Source organism: Malurus melanocephalus, unplaced genomic scaffold, assembly GCF_030028575.1.
Source record: "Malurus melanocephalus ecotype Western Australia unplaced genomic scaffold, MMel_1.1 scaffold_7, whole genome shotgun sequence".
Classification (NCBI taxonomy): Eukaryota; Metazoa; Chordata; class Aves; order Passeriformes; family Maluridae; genus Malurus; species Malurus melanocephalus.
Window position 1 is genome coordinate 4,293,302 of NW_026623239.1, and position 15,205 is coordinate 4,308,506.

A 15,205-nucleotide genomic window follows, 5' to 3' on the forward strand; every position below is an offset into this window, starting at 1 on the left:
TTTTTTTTTTTTTTTTTTTTTCATTGAGCATTGGCTGTTTTTCTTTGGTTTGTTTTTCTTCAAGACCACAGTTAAAACCGCTGTGTTTTCCATCAGATGCTGATACTGTTGCTCTGCAGTTTGTCTACCAGATAGCAAAGTTGGTGCTGTGGATTTCCCAGTGTTGTAGCAAGTRCAAATAGACTCATTTGAGATGGACACTGTTTTGTTGTGCACTTCTGGGAGAATGGGAGCTTAGCTTCACCAACCGTTTGTGCTGTGTGTAAGYACATTAAAAGGGAGAGATAGGAACTGTGCAGACACAGTTCTTTCCAAAACAGAGCTACAGAGCACCTGATGCACTTTTTATGGAACCATAGAGTCAAGTACTGTCAATAAAATCTGGAGAATTGTAATATTGTAAATTACTGTAACCCTGCTGATTGCAATAACTCAAAGTGTAGTAGCTCTTTGCCTTTGTTCAGCATCTAACATAGGTGTTAACTTCTTAGGAACTAAGAACTAAGCAACTCTTTTTTCTGAAAGTGTTTGTTGTAACCTGGCTCCCAATTACATGTTTTATTTTTTGGAACAGTTGTTTAATATGGATTCATTTTGTTACTGCTGCAGTCTGATTAGTGTTCAACCAATTGCTTCATAGTACTTACAATTTTATGAATTCCAGACACGTCTCTGATATCCAAGATGCCAATCTGTGCTGAAGCATAAACAGCTGCTGAGACAGTCGAGAGGCTGCCTCTGTCCCCTTCACGCTGCTTTGCACCTCTTCAGTGGTCTCCTTTCCCCCTATTGCAGGGTCAGTCTGACTGTGAAGGGAAAGCAGTCCTTGCACTTGAGTTTGAACACAACCATGGCCAAAGTTTGGTACAAATAGATCTCTTCTGTCCTTAGTTTCCACAGGCAGAAATTGGAAATTAAGAACTCTCTCAGCACCAAAATCTTTTATTCTGGAATTTCTTAGCCATGACTTTCTTCGAGAGCTATCTTGTGCTTGCTCAGAAGGCCTTGTGCACAGCTAAGTCTTGTCGTGTCAAGGTGCATAAAGACCTTAACTAACGGAGAGCTTTGTTTACTACAGCCTTGGGGCAGGGCTCGTGGTTGGGTTGCACACTATGGAGGAATTTGAGGTGAAGAGCTGAAGTTCTTGATCACAGACAACCTGGAGGATGAGAACCAGACACTCAGGTTTCAATTGAGAGCATGTAAAACGTGAAATACTTTTCTGGTGATTTTCAGCCTTGTAGAGAGGGCTGGTATTTTTTTTTTTAAATTACCCTCTACATCCATTGTATTTCCACAATCAGCTGCAAATAGGAGAGTATTGCAATAGAYTCAAGTCACACAGAAGAGATTAGAGTGGGTGAAATCTTCCTTGTGAAGACCATGTACTCAGTGACTCAGGACAAAGTCTCTCTAATTGTGAACAGCCAGAATCATCTGGAGAAGTGGCTCATGCTTTACATGTATCTCTATCTGCATGAGATACATTCCTGTGAGTGTCCCCATGAGAAGCAGCTGCCCTGCATCAGCAAAACCGACTGCTCCCCTCTTCATTTACACAATGCATGCTCTGTGTATGGTAGCTGGAAATCATCCCTTTGCCTCTTTCTCCAGCTACTGTTGTTGGAGAATGGGGAATAAAGCACTGAAATAATACAAAACCTTTCCACGTAATCACAGCAGCAGGGTCTGTGCAAGAGGGAATGACTGTTGCCTCCATCTGAAGGCTAGCGACCTTGCTCAACAGAAATAATTAAAAGCTCAAAAAAAATTTAGAAAACAGATTGTAAAGTTGCTTTTAAATCGTCTTGAATCTTGAAACCTTTGTGCAAAAATGCTGGCTGCTTGCAAAGACAGGTGGGCTAAACCAATACACCTCTGTGTAGGGAGTTGTGAGAGATTTTAATATTTTTTTGTCTTTTTTGGAAAGTTTCTGCAGCAACAGGTTGCTGTAGAAATATCTTTTTCAAATAAACCAAATGAAATCCCAGTCTCATAAGATCTGTCTTCCTTTTGCACTTTCTCAAGCTCTTTCTAGATCTGTCCTTTAAATCTGGCAATTCTTGCATGCAGCTTTTTAAATCACTTTTCATCTGATTCAACTGCTTTTCAGATTTCTGCAGTTTATCAATTGGTTCTAGATTTAGTGACAGAATTGGAAGCTTTTCTTCTATCTTTTTTTCTACTCTTTTCTTTAAATACATAATGCAGGTTCATAAGACACTTTACACATGCTCACATTAACCCGCCACCCATACATTCAGTGGGTCTTGCTTTCTAATCCCATGTGTAACAGCACTGAATAAAATACGAGGAGAGGTCTGGTACCCCAGAGAATATGTCMGTCCTCTCTTATACAATGAACCACATAAACTGGGTAATTTATTCTCCTCGCTGGGCCAGGGCAAAGTGCTTTTTAATGTTTATTTGTTTGTTTATTATTTATTCCTTTAAATCCAGTGGCTTGTTCACACACTATGCAGCAGGACACTGAACACAAACGACCCTTTTCAAGATGCTTCCATGGGCCCGTCTCAAGCACAAGCTTTTCAGCCAAAGAAGTGCAACGCAGTGGTGTAAACCCAGCTCAGCTGCCGGCAGCAATAATGAGGCTGAGCCCTGTAGGAGCTGCGCAGCTGAGGCATGGAAAGCTCTCCCCTCACACTTCTGACTCACTACGGCTCCTGGTGGCAATTCCCGCTCGATGCTCAAAGCCGAGCTGCCCAGCTGCCCACCCCTCCGAGGTGGGCACGTTGTACCAAGTCCTCTGGTCATCTCCAAATCTCGTCAATATGGTCCAAGTCTCCTGACCCGCTTTAGCTCTTTCAAGGGAGTCCTGTGGCTCTGTCCCCGGAAGGTGTTTGCAAAGCCGGCAGAGCTGCGGTGTCGGAGCACACTGAGTTTGCAAACACTGTCAGGCGGTGCAGGGGGCTGACGCCGTGAGTCGCTTCCATGGGTAAYTGAGTTGCTGCTCTGTGCTCCAGGATGGCTTCAACAGCAGCAGGCCGCCTGCCAGATCCATCGTCCCTCGGGATGGCTCGTTGTCTCCGACTGCTGTGCAAGGACAGCTGCCAGACCAGAATCTGCCGGGCAGAAATGCCCTCCTGGTGCAGGCTGAGCTCATCCCCTTCATTTCTCTCATCCGTGCTGAGGTTTACTTCGGCTCCCAGGGTGTGAGCTGTGCCTCCACTGAAACGACATTAAAGGAGCACCGTGCGTGCCTCTGTGTACGTGTACACGTGCCTCTTTCAACTAATTCAAGAGGAGCTTTGAAAGTTTTAATTCTTGTTAATGCCATCATTTTTTGGCCACAGCATTCTGTCTTAGGGAAAAGTGATCACATTTATTGGTGTGTTTTCTGAAAAATAATCACAAAATCTATTAGCAAAGGAAGGAAATTCAAATGCTTTGAGATGTCAGTTGAGAAGTCAGGAATGTYTTTAATATCTTCTTGGTTACATTGACTGTTGCTTGCATTGAGTACATGAGATTTTCATCAGGGACAATAAATGGAGATTTATTTATTAAGTCCGGGAACTTAATAATTCTGAGCAATTTCTGACTCTGATTTTGATCTGCAGCCTTAATTCTGATRCTAAGATACGGTGATCATCTTTTAATCGCTTTTGAAGTCTGAAGAGGAACTAACTGCACATGGCAAAGGAAGAGAAGCTTTAAAAGCCGTGAAGGAATTAATTAGAAGGTTGATGCTGTGCCAAGAACTAAGTGCTGCTGTGGAAGAGAAGCATGCTGTGTTATTACTGACCACACAATGGTGAGAAGAGTTTGGGTGTAAAAATGGCACAAATGATCTTCCTTTCCTTCTCAATGAGTGACACCGGATGGTGTCCAGTGATGGCACCAATGATCACCTTGGGACAGGGCTGAGTACCACTTTTGAGTACACTGAGTGCCATAATCCAGGATGACTTCATTTCCCAGCATGTCCAGAATTCTGTKGGGTCTCTGTCTTTGGAAACAAAAATCACTTGGATGAAGCTCAGGCCCTGACTTTTCTGTTGGCCCTGCTTGAGCCTTATGATTGAATCTTATGACTTCCAGATATCGCCTCCAAAATTAATCTCTGATAATGTGATTCCTATAACTCACCATTTTTCTGGCCATATCCTAAGGCACCTGGTTTTGTGTTGGATGTCAGGTTTTGTGTGCATGATTTGGCACCTCCTAGGATCAGGGTGAAGGAGTGCTGCTGCTCACTTCTGCTCCTGCCATGTCTGGAGGCCATCCCAGTGTGGGATGTCATCCTGGAAAGTCTTACTGGTCTCTCCTTCACCAAGTTAAGCAGCCAACCCCTGTGCTGAGCTTGATTTTCTTCAGACTATGTACAGTCCTTCTGTACACTTCTGGTGAGCCAGTAGCTGATCCCTGAAGTCACTTAGAATACTTAACCTAAAATTATGACTATGTCTTAGTCACTGTTACAGAATAGTCTTGAGTCACTTGAATAAATTGTTTAAAGTACTCCAAGTCTCATCAACAGCTTCTTGGCAGCCCCTAAATTAATTTTTTTCATCAGTCCTTATCTTGAAAGTTGTACCTACATGCTAAAAAATGATTTCTGCAGTGTGTTTATGTCAGGAAAATATCTGAGGGATGAAAAGTGTTAATTTCACATTTGAATTTACTCTGAAGAAACTACACCATCCTATTTAACATGGGCTAGGTTGCTGGGCATMAATGAGAGCAGCAAAATCACTTGCACTTTGAATATTAAGTTTATAAGGATAAAAAATGCTTGGGTGTAAAACAAAAAGAGAATTCAGAGTTGCTTTTAATGCAGCAATTGGGCAGAAATGTGAAAGCCAGCAGCACCTGAAGAAGACAGGCAAGCATCACAAAAATTTTAAAGTAATTGTATTGATTTCTGACACATTTGCTAACAAGCAACCATCACTGGCCATTTTTTTGGGCCTCAGGATAAAAAGCCCCCTTGCTTCTAGCCCTTCTAATATTTAATGTCACTTCTCAAAAGGATGTTTGAGCTAAAGTGTTTTGTATAGAGTAACTGATAAGAGCTCTGTATCAGTCTGATGAAGTGATAATTACTGTAAATGTGGCAAAACCCCCTAACAATAGCAAAATCTCTCCAATTTGTGCATTATTTCAGTTATAGGGAGTATCTTTTCAAAAATCATAGAATCATAGAATGGTTTGGGTTGGAAGAGACTTTAAAGATCATTTTGTTCCAACCCCTCCTCTGTGGTCTGGGMCACCATCCGCTAGACCAGTTTGCTCCAAGCCCTGTCCAACCTGCAGTTAAAGGGAAGGATTATCCACAGCTTCTCTGAGCAGCCTTTGCTGAGCCTCTGTCCCACCACCCTCACAATAAACATCTGATTCCTTCCTACCATCTAATCTAAATCTCTTATCTTTCAGGTTAAAGTAGTCTTTAAGTCAGTTTATTGCTATTAGTCATTTTATTAGTAATTTTGGTAGTTGCGAGATTTGATTTTTCAGAAATAAAAAATTACTGCATTGGGTTTGTCATTTGTCACTTAATGCAAGCTGCTGTTATCACAGAGTTTGCTTGCTGAAGCACTGATCTTCATTCAGAAGGAAATTAAGTGATGCTGCGATAGTACAGTGGTGGCACAGAGAAGCATTCAGCCCCATCAGGGGCAGGGGAACTCTGTTTCCACGTACTGTTTGTCACAAGAGTGATGCAGCACAATCTCTGTGTTCCAGTCATGCATCTCCTGGGTACTGCACACATTAACCCTGTCCTGGCCAGAACCAGGATACTGGACTAACAAGAACTGACTGTAAATAAAATAGAATCAATGGTCAGATTTGTCCAAAGGCTCAAAACCAAGCCCTGACAGCTGGTGTCTGATTTTGCTTCAATGTCTCTGAAGCTGGAAAAGGAGAAAGAAGGGAATACTTACACCTAAAAGTTAGTTCTTTTAGGTGATTTTAGGCAACTTAGAAAAGATTCAGCAAGATGTGCCTGGAGGAGAAAGGGAGAACTGCAGAAATAATTGACTTTTTATTAAGTTATTTAACAAGTACTGAAAATGATTGCTATGAACACACCAGGAGTTAACTTGTGAGGTTACATGGCCTTTGTGGTTCAGATCAGATGAGCACCATGGCCTTTTTGGAATGCACATCCTGCCAAGGTGCTGAGGAGGATGAAGGGGTCAGTCTTGAGGGACATTCTAGCATRAATTATTTCTTATTAATAGTCAAACAGTACTACATTTTCATTTTATTTTCTCCCATCATGGAGCTTACAAAAATATATGTAGCAGGAGTGAGGCCACAGATACAGRTAGTTTGCCACTCTTTTGCTTCTTGGCTCAGCAAAGACCTGAAATATTAATAAATAAATACTTGTGGATATTGAATGATGGCATATACCAGTGGTGCTACAGTTAATTTTCATATGTGAAAACAGATCTATGGGCAGTTGAAATTACTTTAGGGAGTGGAATGCAGTTATTCTAGTCTAACTGAGCCCAAGAAATAAAAGATAAGCATCCACTCTTTTCTGAAGGGTCGAATTTCCAAGCAAGACTCAATTCCCCTGAAGTCCTGTACTATGTTTAAAATTCATTGGATTTCAGTAACACTGTCAGTTTGTACATTTACAGCAGAACTGCAGACTGCAAAGATGACTGGGTTCCAGACAGCTGCACATTAATTGAAGAGCTAACTGAACTTTAAAACTGATTTTGACTTGAAGTTTCATGCAGAACATTCAGTCTGTTCCAGAAGTTAAATTTTATTCCAGTTCTATAAAAAGAACACATACATCTGGTAGACTCCTAAAGTAGCAATGTAAAAGGAGACAGATATTCCCCAAAGGACATTGATTTTTAATTAGATTTTACATTGACTAGAAAAATATCTCAATATTTACTAAATAAATCTTAATATCTTATTTTAAATACRTATTGGCAATGCCTAGTGTCTAGAAAGCCTCATCTGTTCAGGATCCCTATTTCTGATCACAATTTTTGTAGGGTCTCATTAGCTTTTGATAAACTCAGCTTTTACTTCGATTTAGTTTTCCAATTTATTTTCTGACATTGTTCAKTTTTTTCTTCCCTCATATATTGGTTGCACTTGTCCCTTTCACATCATCTTGATCTCTTGATCTCTTGATCATTTACTGCTCTCTCTGTTTCTCCTTCTCTTTTCTCAGTTTTAACTCATTGACCACTTTAGCCCRTAATTTTCTGATTCACCCATATTCCTTTTCCTTTCTCTTGATAATAAATTTTTTCTGTTAAAATCCTAGCCTATTTTTACTGATGAATAGAATTCAGAATAGATCTTACTTAAAATAAGTCAATAACTTTACCATTTTAAGGGGTGGAACTATTGCCTTTGAAATACCATTACATTGCCTTTGAAATTCCATCCTTATGAAGGATCATTATAATTAGKTTTTTTTTTTCTTTTGCACTAGCTCTGCTCTTCAGTGCTTAGCTGTTTTGCATGATTCTGAATGTGGGTGCCAGATACTTTTGTTCATTGCATCCTTCCCTGGAGCTCCCTCCTCTAAACCTCTTGAAGATTAATGTGTCACCCCAAAGTGGTCTGAATCTAGAACAGGAAAAATACACTMGGTAAGTGATAAAGAAATAAATCACAAAACAGTGGGCACATGGGGCTGTGCAGCCACTCTAACTTTGTGCCCACCTCTCCTCATCAGGAGCACTCCTTTCCCAGGCAGCTGTCTCAGAAATGGGCAGATGTGCAAATACATAAAGAAGATCTTTTACACATTAGACAAGTCACGAACCAGCCCCAATTATAATATTAAATCAAACCTTTGTATTTTGTGCCTTTTTTTTTTTTGGTATGGAAAGTTAATTGGTTTCTTCCTTTCTTCTTATGGGTGGCATTTAGTGCCTCATTTTGCCAATTAGCTTGTGAGATAATACGCTTTCATTTTGTGTTTTCATTATTTTATGGCAGAGGGCTTCATTAACTTTCTCATAGTGTTCTGAATGGATGTTGATTAACAGGTTTGTWCTGCTGTTTCATGGCAACCTGTCCACCACATTAAAGTAGCCAGGGTGAATTACATAATGAAAAATCCTCCATCACTACATGACAGTCTAAAYAGACCAACGTTTTGTCATCTGATGAGGCTGAGATATTGCAGTACATCTGTGGAGTGCACAGACCAAGGAAATACAAATTCTCTGCAGATAAGAGAGGAAAAGGCCAGAACCTCAATCATAAGGAGTCACTGATTTGAAAAACAGGGGGACCAGGGCTCACCGCTCCCCTGGGGAACCCAAGGCAAGGGTTGCAAGAGTCATAAGCAGYACACAATGTAAGAAAGAAGAGGATAAATGGAGCAGACATAGTTGTAGTTACAAGAGAAAGGATCCTGACTATCCTATACAGGGAATATTTTGTGCAAAGTGGTTAAATGCATTGTTTCTGTTTGGCAGATTGAATGAGGAAGAGAATGAGGATACTTGGGACTTGCATAAATGTTACTCTAATTTGACATTTACCACAGGAGGCATTCCACAGCTTACAGTGAGATCGTGATTTTCCAGTTATAGAACACGAGTCTGAGGAGTATGCAAGCAGCAGTGCAGATGGACTGAGAATTGTACAGAAAGTGTGAGCTTTGAATATAGATTAAAAAGTATAAGGAAATAAAAGCCTCTGATAGTTATAGCAAAGCATTTAGTTAGACATTGAAGTGCAGCTGCCTGCTATATATTTCAAGGAGTTTTATCATCCAAAGTGTTGGTAGAAACAGCGTATATGGATCTCCTGTACTGGCCAAAGCGTTRCTTTAAAGGAAGGGTTGAAAAATCTCACAGGTGCACACCAGAGCTTTTGATTGCTTAGTACTATGTGGGACCTTTTTCCTGAGTGACAAAAACGTCTGTGAGTTAAACTAATACAATTGTAACGATCTGTGCACTGCTTATTCATTTGTTCATTCATTTATTCTTTTCTCAGTGTGTCTGAAAAAATTGAATTTGAATTTATCAGAAGTTTGGTGTTTTTTACAGTGTATTACATAATTCTTATTATGTATATGTAATACATATTCCCATGCCCAAAGAAATTCCTGTTAGAGGTAGAATGCAAATAAAATACATATTTCATTCAATGGGAATGCTACCATAGCAAAGATGTTGAAGGTTGTTTTTTTTTAAAGGTCACTGCTACTTGACACATAAATGCTCACATGGTATAGAAATGTACTCAGAAGGTCCAAACATCAACAAAAAGYGCCACGTTAGTCAGTGGGTATCTGTCGATTTTTCAAGGAAATAGAGAGTAAAAGAATAGACACAATTTGAATTAAGACACAATCCACATTAATCCTTTATACAAGGCAGAATGCAGAAGGATATATCACCTGCTTTGAGAAAAAGCAGTGCCTCCGTTTAAAGTTCATTTCAACCCAGACAGTACTGGATTAAGGTTGGGCTAAAAAGAAAGAGGAAAGCTGTCATCACGAGTTTGCATTTGGAAGGTTTCCACTAACTCAAGAAGTGTAAATTACCTGAACATGAGCATTTGCCTCTGACTACTCTGTTGTACTGTTCTGAATGTACATAGCAATTTTAAATTCTGAAACTTGAGAGCAGGAAAACGTGAAAAATTAATGATGTAGTGGGAGTCCTCTGTCAGTTCTGGCTCACTTCTCAACCACGATGCTGGGGGCAGGTTCGCTGTTAAAGCCCGGCATTTCCCGAGGGGAACTTCAGCAGCAAGAAAAACAAGAAAGCACTGATGAATCCTGAATCACATAAAACTACACTATGCCTTAGCTAAATGGCAATCACTCAAATAAAATGGTATTATAATATTAATTACTGTTGAAATGCCATTAAAATGGCAGGGCTGGCAGTGCAATTCTAGTAGCTTCTAATGGAGCTTTCATTTAATGTCATTTTCTTTTTTCTCACCTAAAAAAAAAAAAAAAAAAGCTAAGGGCTTGGTCGCCAGCATCAGGAGATTATTACATTGGTGTCTTCATTGTAGATTTTCTGACTTCAGTATTGTTCTGAGATCCTCCTTTTCACTTGTGGGAAACACTAACTGGTGCACGTGATAGACGGATGAGGAAGGAAGAAGGGCCTCAAAATGGTGCTTTGGCCCTTCATGAGTGCTCAGCCTCTTGCTTCTTCTGAGTTGTTTTTTTATTCTTTATGCAAGTAGAAGTGGACTGATCATTCTCCCCCACACTTATCCCATTTTCCTGCTTTCCATAACTGCTTTCTTTTCCTCTGCTGCAGGCAAATACTCCAGCACAGAAGATGGGATTAAGCTCCAGTGCAGATGATGGAGAGAACCATCACACCTAGAAAAACACTGGGAAAGGAGGTCATGGCTTTGCTAAAAGCATATTGCCTCGGGAATCTGTCAACCTGAATTTAAAAGCATCAAGAGACTCTTGCAGGATCACCTAATTTGTTCTAATGCAAATAAACCACAGACCTAGAATGTCCCCACACTTATCTCTGACAGTTTTGGATGTGTTGGCTTCAGCAGCTTATCCTAGATTTCTTGGCCTCTCTGTAGTGGTCTGGAATCTTTTGGCACCCTATGAATTTTTCCTTTCTCTCCTGCTAATTATACATAGAAAGGAAGACATTTCTGAATGCATTTTTTGTCCTATAAATTATACATATATGTATRCTTCTCTCAGCCAGCAATTTTCCTTATCCCCCCACCACATTCCTGGCTCTTCTTTACACCATATCATTTTTTTTAATGTCAGAAAGGGGATATTGGSCTTGGTACACTATTCTGGTATCGGTCTCTGTTCCATAAAATATTTTAGCTCTCTTTTTCTCTCTGCTTCTCTTGTCCAAGACTATACTCCTGGCTTTCTGATGCTGCATCATTGTAAAAGTCCATGCTAAGTTATTCCCCAAAATTTTCAGGGGACAGACACTCAGTCATGAAACATCTCTTGTTTGGAATCCAAAATAATTTTTTTCAGTCAGACCACATAAACAGTATTTCTGGTTATTCTTTATTATTGCCTCATCCCTACTTGACCTATTTTTGTGTTATCCATAAATGTCAGCTACAGAGCTTTATATAAAAAGTGTATAACTAGCTTCTGGAGGGCAAAAAGAAAATAAAGAGAGAAATATGCTACTTCAAGAAGATTTCTTCCTTAATGATTGCTTTTCCTGATATATCCATTCAGAYAATTGTTGATCTGTGTGCTCTCTTACATAGCAGAGTTCCACTTAATCTTTCTTAATCATAGTATCTGTGTTACAAAGTGCCCCATGGAAACCCCCACATGTTAAATACATGCAATTACTTGTACCAATGAAAACTTATAATCTCACCAAAGGAATTACTCACTCAGTAAGACCTACTTTCCAAAAGAAGAAGTATGGATTTTATTGGAAAAAATGGAGAGTGTAAATTGGAGGAAATAACCACTTCAGTTGAAGTGTAGCTGGAAAAGATGAAAGCTGGAAAAGAAAAAAAATCACCAAAATTGCAAGTGTGTGATGAAGAATAAGGCAGAAAAATATAGTTCTTTTTCCCAGCTTGAAATTTTTTTCTAAAGGGTGTGAAAGCTCATATCTGGGACTAAAATGGAGATATGAGTGTGAAATACATTTATGCCCACACTGAATCGTCTCTGCACCAATGGGCTAGCAGGAATTAAAATGAGTATCCTAGGATAACCAAAACCATTGTATTCCATACCCATCTGTGCCCCAAAATGGTTATTTTCTCTTTACTGCCCAGGAGTGTATCCAGAAATGGAATTGCAGGATTGGGAGGTTTGCCATGTTCCCTTTAAAAGGTCAAAGCACCAGAGCTAAGCTTTCTCCACTTCATTTTTTTAGAAGACTTTTGTTCCTCTCTTGCATCTTGGGCTGCCTTGAGGCAAATTCCACAAGTTCTTGCCTGCAGCTGCAGCTCTGCTGGACCAGGCGGCTTTGCTCCAGTCCACGTCACTCCAGGCCAAGGACAGAAGGCACTGAATCGCCCTAGCCCTGTGGCTGCACCCTGCCTGCCTGCCCTGCTGTCCCCTGCCACAAGGAGGGCAAAGTCCCTCCAAGAGTGCCAGCCCTGCACCGAGTTCCAGCTGCCAGAGCATGCCAGGATGCCTTTCTCAACAGAAACGCTGCCCTTCTGAGAGATCAGTGGTGAAGGGGGAAAAAGGCTAATCCCATCTCCCCTTTGTGTCCCTAGAGGAGGTTGTCCTCGGCAGCCACCCTCTTGGAACGGGCAGGAGTTACTCTGCTATACTGGGTTTCTCTTTTTTCGTAAGGAGTTTGTGAGATTCAGTGACATTGTACCTAGGGATTATTCTCTTTTTCTTCCTGTTGTTGCTTTGTTTATTAGTTACCTCTTAATTTTTTCACTTATTTCTGCTCATATTCATTTTCTCCTTACTGATGAAAACCGATTGGTTGGAACTAAGGGGGATGGCAACTCATTTTAGAGTGTCCACCTTTTAAACTCTCTTAAACTAAGACACCTTGTTGTTTTTCCATGTAGCTCTCCAATGCTGGATGTATTTATGGTCAGACTTTTAACTGCCAAATTAATTTCCATTCTGGCAAAATCTCTTGTTCTCCTTTGCATCTCAAAATCATTTCAAAACAGGATTCAAAGCATCTTTTTTGGGAGGTCATATAATCACACAATGAGTTGGAAGGGAGCTTAAGGATTATCTTATCCCAGCCTCCCTAGGACACCTTCCACTAGACCAGGCTACTCATAACCCCATCCAGTCTGGATTTGAACAGTTCCAGGGATGGTGCATCCACAACTTCTCCGGACAACCTGTTTCAGTGCCTCAGATTGTTTATCTTTCTTGGGGAAAGGAACTACATTTTTTTTCTTTAAAATCTGTATCTGCATAAATAATACTTTCATTTTCCCATTAGAAACATACTTTAGGTTGAAAATTGTGCACAAAATTAGGAAATGCAAAAATTGGGAAATTTATTTTATTCTTCCCCTCAAACAGCTGCAGCACAGCGCAGCTTAAAGAAGAGCACACGATTTTGGCTCCCTTGTAGGAGGGGATAGCAGGTGCTCCGTAGCAGGGAGTCAGTTGCTAAGTGGAGAAGGCATTTGCACCAGGACATGTCCTCAGCACACACAGCTCTGAACAGGGCAGGTTTGTGGATCAACTACAGCATGGACCTGCTGTCAAATTGCTTTGCAGATACACCCACCTGGCCCTGAGCAAGGGAGCAAGCCAGAATAAGCAGCTCTTCAATGTCTTGTTCTACCCTTGCCATTCAGTGTGTGGCCTGATTCACTGCAGTTTTTTAAGTCTGCTCTAAAGAGGGAAGGAATAGGCTCTTCTTAAGTGGCTCATCCTGATGGTATCTGAATAGGTCACAAATATTAATTTCAGGAAGTGTTTGTGCAACTTCTGTGACCTTTAACAGACGCAGAGAGGAGCCATTTTAAAAAATGATTTTTAAAATCTGATTTTACTTGTCAGGCTGAAAGGAGAGGCCTAGGGCTGATATTTCAGTGTAATTCAGCACTACCCAACACTCATCTGGTCAAAGCAAAGTTCTTATCCCCTTAAAAATAAATAACCTATTATGTAAAAATAGAGGTTTTCTACTGGCTTTTTGTTTGAAATGCTCCCCACTGAGTGGATTTTATTTTTTAATAATACAGAAAAGGACAAATATGAAGGAAAATTTCAACTGTAAATGCCTAAAGTTTGCAAAAATTGTTGCTGATGGGTTTGTTGGTTCCACAGCCTAGTACCACAATTGGAGCTGTGGGAGGGCATAGGGACAACCCTGCTGGCTATGTCATAGTTGTGCCAGTCCCACTTTTCTAGCAAAAGCAGACATTTCAGGATCCACCAAAACTAGGGCACAGGTGATGGAGAAAGCTGTAACACCTCTGGAGTAAAATGTAATTAAAAATCCGCCATTTGTGCACTTCTTCCTCGACCCGCTTGGACACAGAGTATGGATAACCACAAGACCAAGTACACTGGACATTCCCATTTTTGTTCCGCATCAGTAAATAATGTTCCCAAAGGGTGGAATGTGCTGCGCCACTCACATGTATTTTTGGCAGTGTATTTAGCACTGATGTAATTCTGATGCCTCAGGTCCACAAAGACAAAGGCACAGAATGGGACCGCTGGTGCCTTGCTGCCAAAAGCAGTACAGAACACAATCATTTGTTAGGATTGAAAGCAGCTACCTCAGGTTTATTGAAGAAAATCAAGATTCTCCTTCCCCATCTTGTTTCCTGGACTCCTGGCAGCACTGTTGTCCTGGAGCACACCACCCCAGGGTAAAATGGAGCCATCCTGCCTGTGGTTCATGGTCACTCTGAGTCTGTGTGCAGATTCTGAACTGACTCACAGTTATCTTATGCAGAAGTGATGCCAGGCACATCTCTCCTCTACCCAAGACTTTTAGGAGAAATGTTTTTCTCTTGCAGTTTGCAATCCTCTCCTGGTATGATGAAAGATGTTTTTTATCAAAGTTCTGATCTTTAACAGTGCTTCCATCCACAACCATTCCGTGATTTTTCCACTTGACACTAGTTTTTTTGGTGTCCCTGATGCAGTGACAATTGGGACATTTTTCTGGCTCTGTCAGAGGAGTGTGTTAAGTCAGGCTCAGTTTCATTCTCAGTGGAAACAGCATGCCAGCACTTTCCCCAGCACAGGCTTTTTTGAAGAATAGTCTTCCTACTTTGGGGAAGATTTAGAGTATGAGTGAATCACATTTCCTGATGGAACCTTCCTTTTTTTTAATGATTGAGAAATCAACATTGCTTAACAACTCTGATTTGCTACATGCCAGAAGCGATTCTCCAGATCTCTTCAGAGGCTTTGACATGTTCTCACTTCACTGTTTCCTGTGCTGTCAGTGCTCTACCCTTATCAAATCCTCACAGCCCTAATGCACTAAGGAAATAGGCAGCTCAGATTAGGACCTAGAGAAGTGTGATTTACAACCAAGGGAAAAGATTACTTTTAGATGCTTATAGCATATTTCTAGCAAAGCTGTAATGCTGATACATGATTTGGATAGTGTTAAAGGAGTTGGACAGTTTAAAATGAGTGGTTTTATAGCATTGCTTACTACCATAGTATCAAAGTCTTGAAAATAAAATCACTATGAAATTAACACAGACACTAATTTTAACTTAAATTAAATTTAGGTGAGCCATAATTGCATAGTTCTTGAGATAAATGTATCGAAGATCAATTATTTCT